We start from the raw sequence: 19,327 nt of genomic DNA on the forward strand, positions 1-19,327 counted from the left end.
CTGCTATGTCAGGTAGTCAGGGAGATTGCTGCTATTTCAGGTAGTCAGGGAGATTGTTGCTATTTCAGGGAGTCAGGGAGATTGCTACTGTTTCAGGGAGACAAGGAGATTGCTACTGTTTCAGGGAGTCAGGGAGATTGCTGCTATTTCAGGGAGACAGCGAGATTGCTGCTATTTCAGGGAGTCAGGGAGATTGCTGCTATTTCAGGGAGACGGGGAGATTGCTGCTATTTCAGGGAGTCAGGGAGATTGCTGCTATGTCAGGGAGTCAGGGAGATTGCTGCTATTTCAGGTAGTCAGGGAGATTGTTGCTATTTCAGGGAGTCAGGGAGTTTGCTGCTATTTCAGGGAGTCAGGGAGATTGCTGCTATTTCAGTTAGTCAGGGAGATTGTTGCTATTTCAGGGAGTCAGGGAGATTGCTGCTATGTCAGGGAGTCAGGGAGATTGCTGCTGTCAGGGAGTCAGGGAGATTGCTGCTATTTCAGGGAGTCAGGGAGATTGCTGCTATGTCAGGGAGTCAGGGAGATTGCTGCTATGTCAGGGAGTCAGGGAGATTGCGGCTATTTCAGGTTGACAGGGAGTTTGCTGCTATTTCAGGGAGACAGGGAGATTGCTGCTATTTCAGGGAGACAGGGAGATTGCTGCTATTTCAGGGAGTCAGGGAGATTGCTGCTATTTCAGGTTGACAGGGAGTTTGCTGCTATTTCAGGGAGACAGGGAGATTGATGCTATTTCAGGGAGACTCCCTGAAAAGTGTTGGCAAGTAAGTAATATACTAATGACTCACATTAATGAGGAAACAGCAGAATGCAGAGCAAACCTTACATCATCACTATACATTACCATTTACTATTACATACTATATATTACCAGTGACATCACTATACATTGCCATTTACATCACTATATATTACCATTTACTATTACATCACTATATATTACCAGTGACATCACTATACATTGTCATTTACATCACTATAGATTACCATTTACTATTACATCACTATATATTACCAGTGACATCACTATACATTGTCATTTACATCACTATACATTACCATTTACTGTTACATCACTATACATTACCAGTGACATCACTATAGATTACCATTTACTGTTACATCACTATACATTACCAGTGACATCACTATACATTACCATTTACTGTTACATCATTATACATTACCAGTGACATCACTATACATTACCAGTGACATCACTATACAGTGCCATTTACTGTTACATCACTATACATTACCATTTACATCACTATACATTGCCATTTACTGGTACATCACTATACATTACCAGTGACATCACTATACACTACCAGTGACATCACTATACATTGCCATTTACTGTTATATCACTATACATTACCAGTGACATTATACAGTGCCATTTACTGTTACATAACTATACATTACCAGTGACATCACTATACAGTGCCATTTACTGTTACATCACTATACATTACCAGTGACATCACTATACAGTGCCATTTACTGTTACATCACTATACATTACCATTTACATCACTACACATTGTCATTTACTGTTACATCACTATACATTACCATTTACTGTTACATCACTATACATTACCAGTGACATCACTATACAGTGCCATTTACTGTTACATCACTAGACATTACCAGTGACATCACTATACAGTGCCATTTACTGTTACAACACTATGCATTTCTATTTACATCACTATACATTACCAGTGACATCACTATACATTGCCATTTACTGTTACATCACTATACATTGCCATTTACATCAGTATACAGTGCCATTTACTGTTACGTCACTATACATTGCCTTTTACTGTTACATCACTATACATTACCAGTGACATCACTATACATTACTGTTTACTGTTACATCACTATAAAATACCATTTACTGTTACATCACTATACATTACCAGTGACATCACTATACAGTGCCATTTACTGTAACATCACTATACATTACCATTTACATCACTACACATTGTCATTTACTGTTACATCACTATACATTACCATTTACTGTTACATCACTATACATTACCAGTGACATCACTATACAGTGCCATTTACTGTTACATCACTAGACATTAGCAGTGACATCACTATACAGTGCCATTTACTGTTACAACACTATGCATTTCTATTTACATCACTATACATTACCAGTGACATCACTATACATTGCCATTTACTGTTACATCACTATACATTGCCATTTACATCAGTATACAGTGCCATTTACTGTTACATCACTATACATTGCCTTTTACTGTTACATCACTATACATTACCAGTGACATCACTATACATTACTGTTTACTGTTACATCACTATACATCACCAGTGATATCACTGTACATTACCATTTACTGTTACATCACTATAAATTACCAGTGATATCACTATACATTACCATTTACTGTTACATCACTATACATTACCAGTGACATCACTATACATTATCTACTGTTACATCACTATATATTACAAGTGACATCACTATACATTACCATTTACTGTTACATCACTATATATTACCAGTGATATCACTATACATTAAAATTTACTGTTACATCACTATACATTACCAGTGATATCACTATACATTACCATTTACTGTTACATCACTATATATTACCATTTACTGTTACATCACTATACATTACCATTTACTGTTACATCACTATATATTACCATTTACTGTTACATCACTATACATTACCAGTGACATCACTATACATTACCATTTACTGTTACATCACTATACATTACCAGTGATATCACTATACATTACCATTTACTGTTACATCACTATACATTACCAGTGACATCACTATACATTACCATTTACTGTTACATCACTATACATTACCATTTACTGTTACATCACTATATATTACCATTTACTATTACATCACTATACATTACCAGTGATATCACAATACATTGCCATTTACTGTTAAATCACAATACTTTGCCATTTACTGTTACATCACTATACATTACCAGTGACATCACTATACTTTGCCATTTACTGTTACATCACTATACATTACCAGTGACATCACTATACATTACCATTTACTGTTACATCACTATACATTACCAGTGATATCACTATACACTACCATTTACTGTTACATCACTATATATTACCAGTGACATCACTATACATTACCATTTACTGTTACATCACTATACATTACCAGTGACATCACTATACATTGCCATTTACTGTTACATCACTATACATTACCATTTACTGTTACATCACTATACATTACCAGTGACATCACTATACATTACCATTTACTGTTACATCACTATACATTACCAGTGATATCACTATACATTACCAGTGATATCACTATACATTACCATTTACTGTTACATCACTATACATTACCAGTGACATCACTATACATTACCATTTACTGTTACATCACTATACATTACCAGTGACATCACTATACATTACCAGTGACATCACTATACAAAACCATTTACTGTTACATCACTATACATTACCAGTGATATCACTACACATCACCATTTACTGTTACATCACTATATATTACCATTTACTGTTACATCACTATATAGTACCATTTACTGTTACATCACTATACATTACCAGTGACATCACTACACATCACCATTTACTGTTACATCACTATACATTACCAGTGATATCACTATACATTACCATTTCCTGTTACATCACTATACATTACCAGTGACATCACTACACATCACCATTTACTGTTACATCACTATACATTACCAGTGATATCACTATACATTACCATTTAATGTTACATCACTATACATTACCAGTGACATCACTATACAGTACCATTTACTGTTACATCACTATACATTACCAGTGATATCACTATACATTACCATTTACTGTTACATCACTATACATTACCAGTGACATCACTATACATTGCCATTTACTGTTACATCACTATACATTACCAGTGACATCACTATACATTGCCATTTACTGTTACATCACTATACATTACCAGTGACATCACTATACATTACCATTTACTGTTACATCACTATACATTACCAGTGATATCACTATACATTACCATTTACTGTTACATCACTATACATTACCAGTGACATCACTATACATTGCCATTTACTGTTAAATCACTATACATTACCAGTGACATCACTATACATTGCCATTTACTGTTACATCACTATACATTACCAGTGACATCACTATACATTGCCATTTACTGTTACATCACTATACATTACCAGTGACATCACTATACATTACCATTTACTGTTACATCACTATACATTACCAGTGATATCGCTATACATTACCATTTACTGTTACATCACTATACATTACCAGTGACATCACTATACAGTACCATTTACTGTTACATCACTATACATTACCAGTGATATCACTATACATTACCATTTACTGTTACATCAGTATACATTATCAGTGACATCACTATACATTACCATTTACTGTTACATCACTATATATTACCAGTGACATCACTATACAAAACCATTTACTGTTACATCACTATACATTACCAGTGAAATCACTATACATTACCATTTACTGTTACATCACTATACATTACCAGTGACATCACAACACATTACCATTTACTGTTATATCACTATATATTACCATTTACTGTTACATCACTATACATTACCATTTACTGTTACATCACTATACATTACCAGTGACATCACTATACATTACCATTTACTGTTACATCACTATACATTACCAGTGACATCACTATACATTACCATTTACTGTTACATCACTATACATTACCAGTGACATCACTACACATTACCATTTACTGTTATATCACTATATATTACCAGTGACATCACTATACATTACCATTTACTGTTACATCACTATACATTACCAGTGACATCACTACACAGTGCCATTTACTGTTACATCACTATACATTACCAGTGATATCACTATACATTGCCATTTACTGTTACATCACTATACATTACCAGTGACATCACTATACATTACCATTTACTGTTACATCACTATACATTACCAGTGACATCACTATACATTACCATTTACTGTTACATCACTATACATTACCAGTGATATCACTATACATTAACATTTACTGTTACATCAGTATACATTACCATTTACTGTTACATCACTATACATTACCAGTGATATCACTATACATTACCAGTGATATCACTGTACATTGCCATTTACTGTTACATCACTATAAATTACCAGTGATATCACTATACATTGCCATTTACTGTTACATCACTATACATTACCAGTGACATCACTATACATTACCATTTACTGTTACATCAGTATACATTACCAATGACATCACTATACATTACCATTTACTGTTACATCACTATACATTACCAGTGACATCACTATACATTGCCATTTACTGTTACATCACTTTACATTACCAGTGATATCACTACACATTACCATTTACTGTTATATCACTATATATTACCATTTACTGTTACATCACTATACATTACCATTTACTGTTACATCACTATATATTACCATTTACTGTTACATCACTATACAATACCAGTGACATCACTATACATTACCATTTACTGTTACATTACTATACATTACCATTTACTGTTACATCACTATACATTGCCATTTACTGTTAAATCACTATACTTTGCCATTTACTGTTACATCACTATACATTACCAGTGACATCACTATACATTACCATTTACTGTTACATCACTATACATTACCAGTGACATCACTATACATTGCCATTTACTGTTAAATCACTATACTTTGCCATTTACTGTTACATCACGATACATTACCAGTGACATCACTATACATTACCATTTACTGTTACATCACTATACCTTACCATTTACTGTTACATCACTATACATTACAAGTGACATCACTATACATTACCAGTGACATCACTATACATTACCATTTACTGTTACATCACTATACATTACCAGTGACATCACTATACATTACCAGTGATATCACTATACATTGCCATTTACTGTTACATCACTATACATTACCAGTGATATCACTATACATTACCATTTACTGTTATATCACTATACATTACCAGTGACATCACTATACATTACCAGTGATATCACTATACATTACCATTTACTGTTACATCACTATACATTACCATTTACTGTTACATCACTATACATTACCAGAGATATCACTATACATTACCATTTACTGTTACATCACTATACATTACCAGTGACATCACTATACATTACCAGTGATATCACTATACATTACCATTTACTGTTACATCACTATACATTACCAGTGACATCACTATACATTACCATTTACTGTTACATCACTATACATTACCAGTGACATCACTATACATTACCAGTGATATCACTATACATTACCATTTACTGTTACATCACTATACATTACCAGTGACATCACTATACATTACCATATACTGTTACATCACTATACATTACCAGTGACATCACTATACATTACCAGTGACATCACTATACATTGCCATTTACTGTTACATCACTATACATTACCATTTACTGTTACATCACTATACATTACCAGTGACATCACTACACATCACCAGTGACATCACTATACATTACCATTTACTGTTACATCACTATACATTACCAGTGATATCACTATACATTACCATTTACTTTTATATCACTATACATTACCAGTGACATCACTACACATCACCATTTACTGTTACATCACTATATATTACCATTTACTGTTACATCACTATACATCACCAGTGACATCACTATACATTACCAGTGACATCACTATACATTGCCATTTACTGTTACATCACTATACATTACCATTTACTGTTACATCACTATACATTACCAGTGACATCACTACACATCACCATTTACTGTTACATCACTATACATTACCAGTGATATCACTATACATTACCATTTACTGTTACATCACTATACATTACCAGTGACATCACTACACATCACCATTTACTGTTACATCACTATACATTACCAGTGATATCACTATACATTACCATTTAATGTTACATCACTATACATTACCAGTGACATCACTATACAGTACCATTTACTGTTACATCACTATACATTACCAGTGATATCACTATACATTACCATTTACTGTTACATCACTATACATTACCAGTGACATCACTATACATTGCCATTTACTGTTACATCACTATACATTACCAGTGACATCACTATACATTGCCATTTACTGTTACATCACTATACATTACCAGTGACATCACTATACATTACCATTTACTGTTATATCACTATACATTACCAGTGATATCGCTATACATTACCATTTACTGTTACATCACTATACATTACCAGTGACATCACTATACAGTACCATTTACTGTTACATCACTATACATTACCAGTGATATCACTATACATTACCATTTACTGTTACATCACTATACATTACCAGTGATATCACTATACATTACCATTTACTGTTACATCACTATACATTACCAGTGACATCACTATACATTGCCATTTACTGTTATAACACTATACATTACCAGTGACATCACTATACATTGCCATTTACTGTTACATCACTATACATTACCAGTGACATCACTATACATTACCATTTACTGTTACATCACTATACATTACCAGTGACATCACTATACAGTACCATTTACTGTTACATCACTATACATTACCAGTGATATCACTATACATTACCATTTACTGTTACATCAGTATACATTATCAGTGACATCACTATACATTACCATTTACTGTTACATCACTATATATTACCAGTGACATCACTATACAAAACCATTTACTGTTACATCACTATACATTACCAGTGAAATCACTATACATTACCATTTACTGTTACATCACTATACATTACCAGTGACATCACAACACATTACCATTTACTGTTATATCACTATATATTACCATTTACTGTTACATCACTATACATTACCATTTACTGTTACATCACTATACATTACCAGTGACATCACTATACATTACCATTTACTGTTACATCACTATACATTACCAGTGACATCACTATACATTACCATTTACTGTTACATCACTATACATTACCAGTGACATCACTACACATTACCATTTACTGTTATATCACTATATATTACCATTTACTGTTACATCACTATACATTGCCATTTACTGTTACATCACTATATATTACCATTTACTGTTACATCACTACACATTACCAGTGATATCACTATACATTACCATTTACTGTTACATCACTATACATTACCAGTGACATCACTATACATTACCATTTACTGTTACATCACTATACATTACCAGTGACATCACTACACAGTGCCATTTACTGTTACATCACTATACATTACCAGTGATATCACTATACATTGCCATTTACTGTTACATCACTATACATTACCAGTGACATCACTATACATTACCATTTACTGTTACATCACTATACATTACCAGTGACATCACTATACATTACCATTTACTGTTACATCACTATACATTACCAGTGATATCACTATACATTAACATTTACTGTTACATCAGTATACATTACCATTTACTGTTACATCACTATACATTACCAGTGACATCACTATACATTACCAGTGATATCACTGTACATTACTATTTTCTGTTACATCACTATACATTACCAGTGACATCACTATACATTGCCATTTACTGTTACATCACTATAAATTACCAGTGATATCACTATACATTGCCATTTACTGTTACATCACTATACATTACCAGTGACATCACTATACATTACCATTTACTGTTACATCAGTATACATTACCAATGACATCACTATACATTACCATTTACTGTTACATCACTATACATTACCAGTGACATCACTATACATTGCCATTTACTGTTACATCACTTTACATTACCAGTGATATCACTATACATTACCATTTACTGTTACATCACTATACATTACCAGTGACATCACTACACATTACCATTTACTGTTATATCACTATATATTACCATTTACTGTTACATCACTATACATTAGCATTTACTGTTACATCACTATATATTACCATTTACTGTTACATCACTATACAATACCAGTGACATCACTATACATTACCATTTACTGTTACATCACTATACATTACCATTTACTGTTACATCACTATACATTGCCATTTACTGTTAAATCACTATACTTTGCCATTTACTGTTACATCACTATACATTACCAGTGACATCACTATACATTACCATTTACTGTTACATCACTATACATTACCAGTGACATCACTATACATTACCATTTACTGTTACATCACTATACATTACCAGTGATATCACTATACATTACCATTTACTGTTACATCACTATACATTACCAGTGACATCACTACACATTACCATTTACAGTTACATCACTATACATTACCAGTGACATCACTATACAGTGCCATTTACTGTTACATCACTATACATTATCAGTGATATCACTATACATTGCCATTTACTGTTACATCACTATATATTACCATTTACTGTTACATCACTATACATTACCAGTGACATCACTATACATTGCCATTTACTGTTACATCACTATACATTACCATTTACTGTTACATCACTATACATTACCAGTGATATCACTATACATTACCATTTACTGTTACATCAGTATACATTACCAGTGACATCACTATACATTACCATTTACTGTTACATCACTATACATTACCAGTGACATCACTATACATTGCCATTTACTGTTACATCACTATACATTTCCAGTGATATCACTATACATTACCATTTACTGCTACATCAGTATACATTATCAGTGACATCACTATACATTACCATTTACTGTTACATCACTATACATTACCAGTGACATCACTATACATTGCCATTTACTGTTACATCACTATACATTACCAGTGATATCACTATACATTACCATTTACTGCTACATCAGTATACATTATCAGTGACATCACTATACATTACCATTTACTGTTACATCACTATATATTACCAGTGACATCACTATACAATACCATTTACTGTTACATCACTTTACATTACCAGTGATATCACTATACATTACCATTTACTGCTACATCACTATACATTACCAGTGACATCACTACACATTACCATTTACTGTTATATCACTATATATTACCATTTACTGTTACATCACTATACATTACCAATTACTGTTACATCACTATATATTACCATTTACTGTTACATCACTATACAATACCATTTATTGTTACATCACTATACATTGCCATTTACTATTAAATCACTATACTTTGCCATTTACTGTTACATCACTATACATTACCATTTACTGTTACATCACTATACATTACCAGTGACATCACTATACATTACCATTTACTGTTACATCACTATACATTACCATTTACTGTTACATCACTATACATTACCAGTGATATCACTATACATTACCATTTACTGTTACATCACTATACATTACCAGTGACATCACTACACTTTACCATTTACTGTTACATCACTATACATTACCAGTGACATCACTATACAGTGCCATTTACTGTTACATCACTATACATTACCAGTGATATCACTATACATTGCCATTTACTGTTACATCACTATACATTACCAGTGACATCACTATACATTACCATTTACTGTTACATCACTATACATTACCAGTGACATCACTATACATTGCCATTTACTGTTACATCACTATACATTACCAGTGACATCACTATACATTGCCATTTACTGTTACATCACTATACATTACCAGTGACATCACTATACATTACCATTTACTGTTACATCACTATACATTACCAGTGACATCACTATACATTACCATTTACTGTTACATCACTATACATTACCAGTGATATCACTATACATTGCCATTTACTGTTATATCACTATACATTACCAGTGACATCACTATACATTACCATTTACTGTTACATCACTATATATTACCATTTACTGTTACATCACTATACATTACCATTTACTGTTACATCACTATACAATACCAGTGACATCACTATACATTACCATTTACTGTTACATCACTATACATTGCCATTTACTGTTAAATCACTATACTTTGCCATTTACTGTTACATCACTATACATTACCAGTGACATCACTATACATTACCATTTACTGTTACATCACTATACATTACCAGTGACATCATTTATACATTACCATTTACTGTTACATCACTATACATTACCATTTACTGTTACATCACTATACATTACCAGTGATATCACTATACATTACCATTTACTGTTACATCACTATACATTACCAGTGACATCACTATACAGTGCCATTTACTGTTACATCACTATACTTTACCAGTGATATCACTATACATTACCATTTACTGTTACATCACTATACATTACCAGTGACATCACTATACATTGCCATTTACTGTTACATCACTATATATTACCATTTACTGTTACATCACTATACATTACCAGTGACATCACTATACATTACCATTTACTGTTACATCACTATACATTACCAGTGACATCACTATACATTACCATTTACTGTTACATCACTATACATTACCAGTGACATCACTATACATTACCATTTACTGTTACATCACTAAACATTGCCATTTACTGTTACATCACTATACATTACCAGTGACATCACTATACATTACCATTTACTGTTACATCACTATATATTACCAGTGACATCACTATACATTACCATTTACTGTTACATCGCTATATATTACCAGTGACATCACTATACATTACCATTTACTGTTACATCACTATACATTACCAGTGACATCACTATACATTACCATTTACTGTTACATCACTATACATTACCAGTGACATCACTATACATTGCCATTTACTGTTAAATCACTATACTTTGCCATTTACTGTTACATCACGATACATTACCAGTGACATCACTATACATTACCATTTACTGTTACATCACTATACCTTACCATTTACTGTTACATCACTATACATTACAAGTGACATCACTATACATTACCAGTGACATCACTATACATTACCATTTACTGTTACATCACTATACATTACCAGTGACATCACTATACATTACCAGTGATATCACTATACATTGCCATTTACTGTTACATCACTATACATTACCAGTGATATCACTATACATTACCATTTACTGTTATATCACTATACATTACCAGTGACATCACTATACATTACCAGTGATATCACTATACATTACCATTTACTGTTACATCACTATACATTACCATTTACTGTTACATCACTATACATTACCAGAGATATCACTATACATTACCATTTACTGTTACATCACTATACATTACCAGTGACATCACTATACATTACCAGTGATATCACTATACATTACCATTTACTGTTACATCACTATACATTACCAGTGACATCACTATACATTACCATTTACTGTTACATCACTATACATTACCAGTGACATCACTATACATTACCAGTGATATCACTATACATTACCATTTACTGTTACATCACTATACATTACCAGTGACATCACTATACATTACCATATACTGTTACATCACTATACATTACCAGTGACATCACTATACATTACCAGTGACATCACTATACATTGCCATTTACTGTTACATCACTATACATTACCATTTACTGTTACATCACTATACATTACCAGTGACATCACTACACATCACCAGTGACATCACTATACATTACCATTTACTGTTACATCACTATACATTACCAGTGATATCACTATACATTACCATTTACTTTTATATCACTATACATTACCAGTGACATCACTACACATCACCATTTACTGTTACATCACTATATATTACCATTTACTGTTACATCACTATACATCACCAGTGACATCACTATACATTACCAGTGACATCACTATACATTGCCATTTACTGTTACATCACTATACATTACCATTTACTGTTACATCACTATACATTACCAGTGACATCACTACACATCACCATTTACTGTTACATCACTATACATTACCAGTGATATCACTATACATTACCATTTACTGTTACATCACTATACATTACCAGTGACATCACTACACATCACCATTTACTGTTACATCACTATACATTACCAGTGATATCACTATACATTACCATTTAATGTTACATCACTATACATTACCAGTGACATCACTATACAGTACCATTTACTGTTACATCACTATACATTACCAGTGATATCACTATACATTACCATTTACTGTTACATCACTATACATTACCAGTGACATCACTATACATTGCCATTTACTGTTACATCACTATACATTACCAGTGACATCACTATACATTGCCATTTACTGTTACATCACTATACATTACCAGTGACATCACTATACATTACCATTTACTGTTACATCACTATACATTACCAGTGATATCGCTATACATTACCATTTACTGTTACATCACTATACATTACCAGTGACATCACTATACAGTACCATTTACTGTTACATCACTATACATTACCAGTGATATCACTATACATTACCATTTACTGTTACATCACTATACATTACCAGTGATATCACTATACATTACCATTTACTGTTACATCACTATACATTACCAGTGACATCACTATACATTGCCATTTACTGTTACATCACTATACATTACCAGTGACATCACTATACATTGCCATTTACTGTTACATCACTATACATTACCAGTGACATCACTATACATTACCATTTACTGTTACATCACTATACATTACCAGTGACATCACTATACAGTACCATTTACTGTTACATCACTATACATTACCAGTGATATCACTATACATTACCATTTACTGTTACATCAGTATACATTATCAGTGACATCACTATACATTACCATTTACTGTTACATCACTATATATTACCAGTGACATCACTATACAAAACCATTTACTGTTACATCACTATACATTACCAGTGAAATCACTATACATTACCATTTACTGTTACATCACTATACATTACCAGTGACATCACAACACATTACCATTTACTGTTATATCACTATATATTACCATTTACTGTTACATCACTATACATTACCATTTACTGTTACATCACTATACATTACCAGTGACATCACTATACATTACCATTTACTGTTACATCACTATACATTACCAGTGACATCACTATACATTACCATTTACTGTTACATCACTATACATTACCAGTGACATCACTACACATTACCATTTACTGTTATATCACTATATATTACCATTTACTGTTACATCACTATACATTGCCATTTACTGTTACATCACTATATATTACCATTTACTGTTACATCACTACACATTACCAGTGATATCACTATACATTACCATTTACTGTTACATCACTATACATTACCAGTGACATCACTATACATTACCATTTACTGTTACATCACTATACATTACCAGTGACATCACTACACAGTGCCATTTACTGTTACATCACTATACATTACCAGTGATATCACTATACATTGCCATTTACTGTTACATCACTATACATTACCAGTGACATCACTATACATTACCATTTACTGTTACATCACTATACATTACCAGTGACATCACTATACATTACCATTTACTGTTACATCACTATACATTACCAGTGATATCACTATACATTAACATTTACTGTTACATCAGTATACATTACCATTTACTGTTACATCACTATACATTACCAGTGACATCACTATACATTACCAGTGATATCACTGTACATTACTATTTTCTGTTACATCACTATACATTACCAGTGACATCACTATACATTGCCATTTACTGTTACATCACTATAAATTACCAGTGATATCACTATACATTGCCATTTACTGTTACATCACTATACATTACCAGTGACATCACTATACATTACCATTTACTGTTACATCAGTATACATTACCAATGACATCACTATACATTACCATTTACTGTTACATCACTATACATTACCAGTGACATCACTATACATTGCCATTTACTGTTACATCACTTTACATTACCAGTGATATCACTATACATTACCATTTACTGTTACATCACTATACATTACCAGTGACATCACTACACATTACCATTTACTGTTATATCACTATATATTACCATTTACTGTTACATCACTATACATTAGCATTTACTGTTACATCACTATATATTACCATTTACTGTTACATCACTATACAATACCAGTGACATCACTATACATTACCATTTACTGTTACATCACTATACATTACCATTTACTGTTACATCACTATACATTGCCATTTACTGTTAAATCACTATACTTTGCCATTTACTGTTACATCACTATACATTACCAGTGACATCACTATACATTACCATTTACTGTTACATCACTATACATTACCAGTGACATCACTATACATTACCATTTACTGTTACATCACTATACATTACCAGTGATATCACTATACATTACCATTTACTGTTACATCACTATACATTACCAGTGACATCACTACACATTACCATTTACAGTTACATCACTATACATTACCAGTGACATCACTATACAGTGCCATTTACTGTTACATCACTATACATTATCAGTGATATCACTATACATTGCCATTTACTGTTACATCACTATATATTACCATTTACTGTTACATCACTATACATTACCAGTGACATCACTATACATTGCCATTTACTGTTACATCACTATACATTACCATTTACTGTTACATCACTATACATTACCAGTGATATCACTATACATTACCATTTACTGTTACATCAGTATACATTACCAGTGACATCACTATACATTACCATTTACTGTTACATCACTATACATTACCAGTGACATCACTATACATTGCCATTTACTGTTACATCACTATACATTTCCAGTGATATCACTATACATTACCATTTACTGCTACATCAGTATACATTATCAGTGACATCACTATACATTACCATTTACTGTTACATCACTATACATTACCAGTGACATCACTATACATTGCCATTTACTGTTACATCACTATACATTACCAGTGATATCACTATACATTACCATTTACTGCTACATCAGTATACATTATCAGTGACATCACTATACATTACCATTTACTGTTACATCACTATATATTACCAGTGACATCACTATACAATACCATTTACTGTTACATCACTTTACATTACCAGTGATATCACTATACATTACCATTTACTGCTACATCACTATACATTACCAGTGACATCACTACACATTACCATTTACTGTTATATCACTATATATTACCATTTACTGTTACATCACTATACATTACCAATTACTGTTACATCACTATATATTACCATTTACTGTTACATCACTATACAATACCAGTGACATCACTATACATTACCATTTACTGTTACATCACTATACATTACCATTTATTGTTACATCACTATACATTACCATTTACTGTTACATCACTATACAATACCAGTGACATCACTATACATTACCATTTACTGTTACATCACTATACATTACCATTTACTGTTACATCACTATACATTGCCATTTACTGTTAAATCACTATACTTTGCCATTTACTGTTACATCACTATACATTACCAGTGACATCACTATACATTACCATTTACTGTTACATCACTATACATTACCAGTGACATCATTTATACATTACCATTTACTGTTACATCACTATACATTACCATTTACTGTTACATCACTATACATTACCAGTGATATCACTATACATTACCATTTACTGTTACATCACTATACATTACCAGTGACATCACTATACAGTGCCATTTACTGTTACATCACTATACTTTACCAGTGATATCACTATACATTACCATTTACTGTTACATCACTATACATTACCAGTGACATCACTATACATTGCCATTTACTGTTACATCACTATATATTACCATTTACTGTTACATCACTATACATTACCAGTGACATCACTATACATTACCATTTACTGTTACATCACTATACATTACCAGTGACATCACTATACATTACCATTTACTGTTACATCACTATACATTACCAGTGACATCACTATACATTACCATTTACTGTTACATCACTAAACATTGCCATTTACTGTTACATCACTATACATTACCAGTGACATCACTATACATTACCATTTACTGTTACATCACTATATATTACCAGTGACATCACTATACATTACCATTTACTGTTACATCGCTATATATTACCAGTGACATCACTATACATTACCATTTACTGTTACATCACTATATATTACCAGTGACATCACTATACATTACCATTTACTGTTACATCACTATACATTACCAGTGACATCACTACACATTACCATTTACTGTTACATCACTATATATTACCAGTGACATCACTATACATTACCATTTACTGTTACATCACTATACATTACCAGTGACATCACTATACAGGAAACAGCCAGAGAGATCTGACCGATAACACAGAGACATCTGGGGAGCCGAGCTTTCCTTCATCAGCTGATGGTGGACTACAGCTCTCAGCATGCCCAGCTGCCAGCTGGGAGTTGTGGTGTAGCAGCATATAATGATTTGTCCTCATAAACTACAGCAATGTAAGAACTCATCAAACCTGTAACTCTAGAGCTCATCCCTTATTTCTGCTCTCTCCTGAGATATATATATATATATATATATATATATATAACACACACATATATATCCATCCTGTATGGAGGTGCTACAGTGTAATCCCCATGCTGGGAGTGTGGGGTGATAGAGGGAGAGGGTCCTACCTTGCAGTGTGCGGAGTGGTTGGAGGGTCGGGACAGTAGTTGCTGGGAGGACTCGGTGCTGGCTATGAGCTGGCTCCCTCACTCTCCCTCCTATATATAGTCCTGAGGTGCCTGAGCAGAGGGGACGGCTCTCCTGCAATTCCCTGCTCCTGGCAATCTTCCTCTCACTGACTGTCATTATAGGCAGCCAGATAGCAGCAGCTCCAATGCAGGGTTACCTAGGGGTAATTAGGCCTGAGGGTCATGCCAGCCTGGGCTGCTATGGGTCAGTGTGGGGCAGGAGAGGCTCCTGTATGCGCTGCTGGTGCTGGGCATCATATAGTCATCATTAGGGTTCTCTGACCTCTTACTAACACATAGTGAAGGGAACCCCAACATCTGCTAGCAGCTCAGGCCTGAGGGGTCCACTCCTTATAGGCCCACGCCAAGCATGTGTCCAGTGACAGCAATGTGCAGACTTATCAAAGGCCCAAACAGACGATGGCCGGGCGTAAGCACTGCTATACGCAGGTCATCCTGTATGTAAGCACTGCTATACGCAGGCCAGCCTCTATGTATGTAAGCACTGCTATACGCAGGTCATCCTGTATGTAAGCACTGCTATACGCAGGCCAGCCTCTATGTATGTAAGCACTGCTATACGCAGGTCATCCTCTATGTAAGCACTGCTATACGCAGGCCAGCCTCTATGTATGTAAGCACTGCTATACGCAGGTCATCCTCTATGTAACTACTGCTATATGCAGGCCAGCCTGTATGTATGTAAGCACTGCTATACGCAGGTCATCCTGTATGTAAGCACTGCTATACGCAGGTCATCCTGTATGTAAGCACTGCTATACGCAGGCCAGCCTCTATGTATGTATGCACTGCTATACGCAGGTCATCCTCTATGTAAGCACTGCTATACGCAGGCCAGCCTCTATGTATGTAAGCACTGCTATACGCAGGTCATCCTCTATGTAAGCACTGCTATACGCAGGCCAGCCTGTATGTATGTAAGCACTGCTATACGCAGGTCAGCCTGTATGTAAGCAATACTATATGCAGGTCAGCCTGTATGTAAGCACATTGCTATATGCAGGTCAGCCTGTATGTAAGCACTGCTATAGGCAGGTCAGCCTGTATGTAAGCACATTGCTATACGCAGGTCAGCCTGTATGTAAGCACTACCATACGCAGGTCAGCCTGTATGTAAGCACTGCTATTCGCAGGTCAGCCTGTATGTATGTAAGCACTGCT

The 19,327-nt window shown here is 33.7% G+C and overlaps 1 protein-coding gene across 2 annotated transcripts in view; it reads right to left on the reverse strand.

The window, feature by feature from the left end:
• The window catches only part of CRISPLD2 (cysteine rich secretory protein LCCL domain containing 2), a 138,965-nt gene extending 120,816 nt beyond the window's left edge, over positions 1–18,149 (reverse strand). The window contains exon 1 of one of the 2 annotated variants that reach the window (XM_088448036.1): positions 18,086–18,149. The gene's annotated coding sequence lies outside the window, so the exon portion shown is untranslated. The remainder of the gene's footprint in view (positions 1–18,085) is intronic. The other variant, XM_088448035.1, reaches the window with a different exon arrangement.
• Between the last annotated feature and the right edge of the window lie 1,178 nt (positions 18,150–19,327).

This window comes from Taudactylus pleione, unplaced genomic scaffold (assembly GCF_031769625.1).
Source record: "Taudactylus pleione unplaced genomic scaffold, aTauple2 ptg000447l, whole genome shotgun sequence".
NCBI lineage: Eukaryota > Metazoa > Chordata > Amphibia > Anura > Myobatrachidae > Taudactylus > Taudactylus pleione.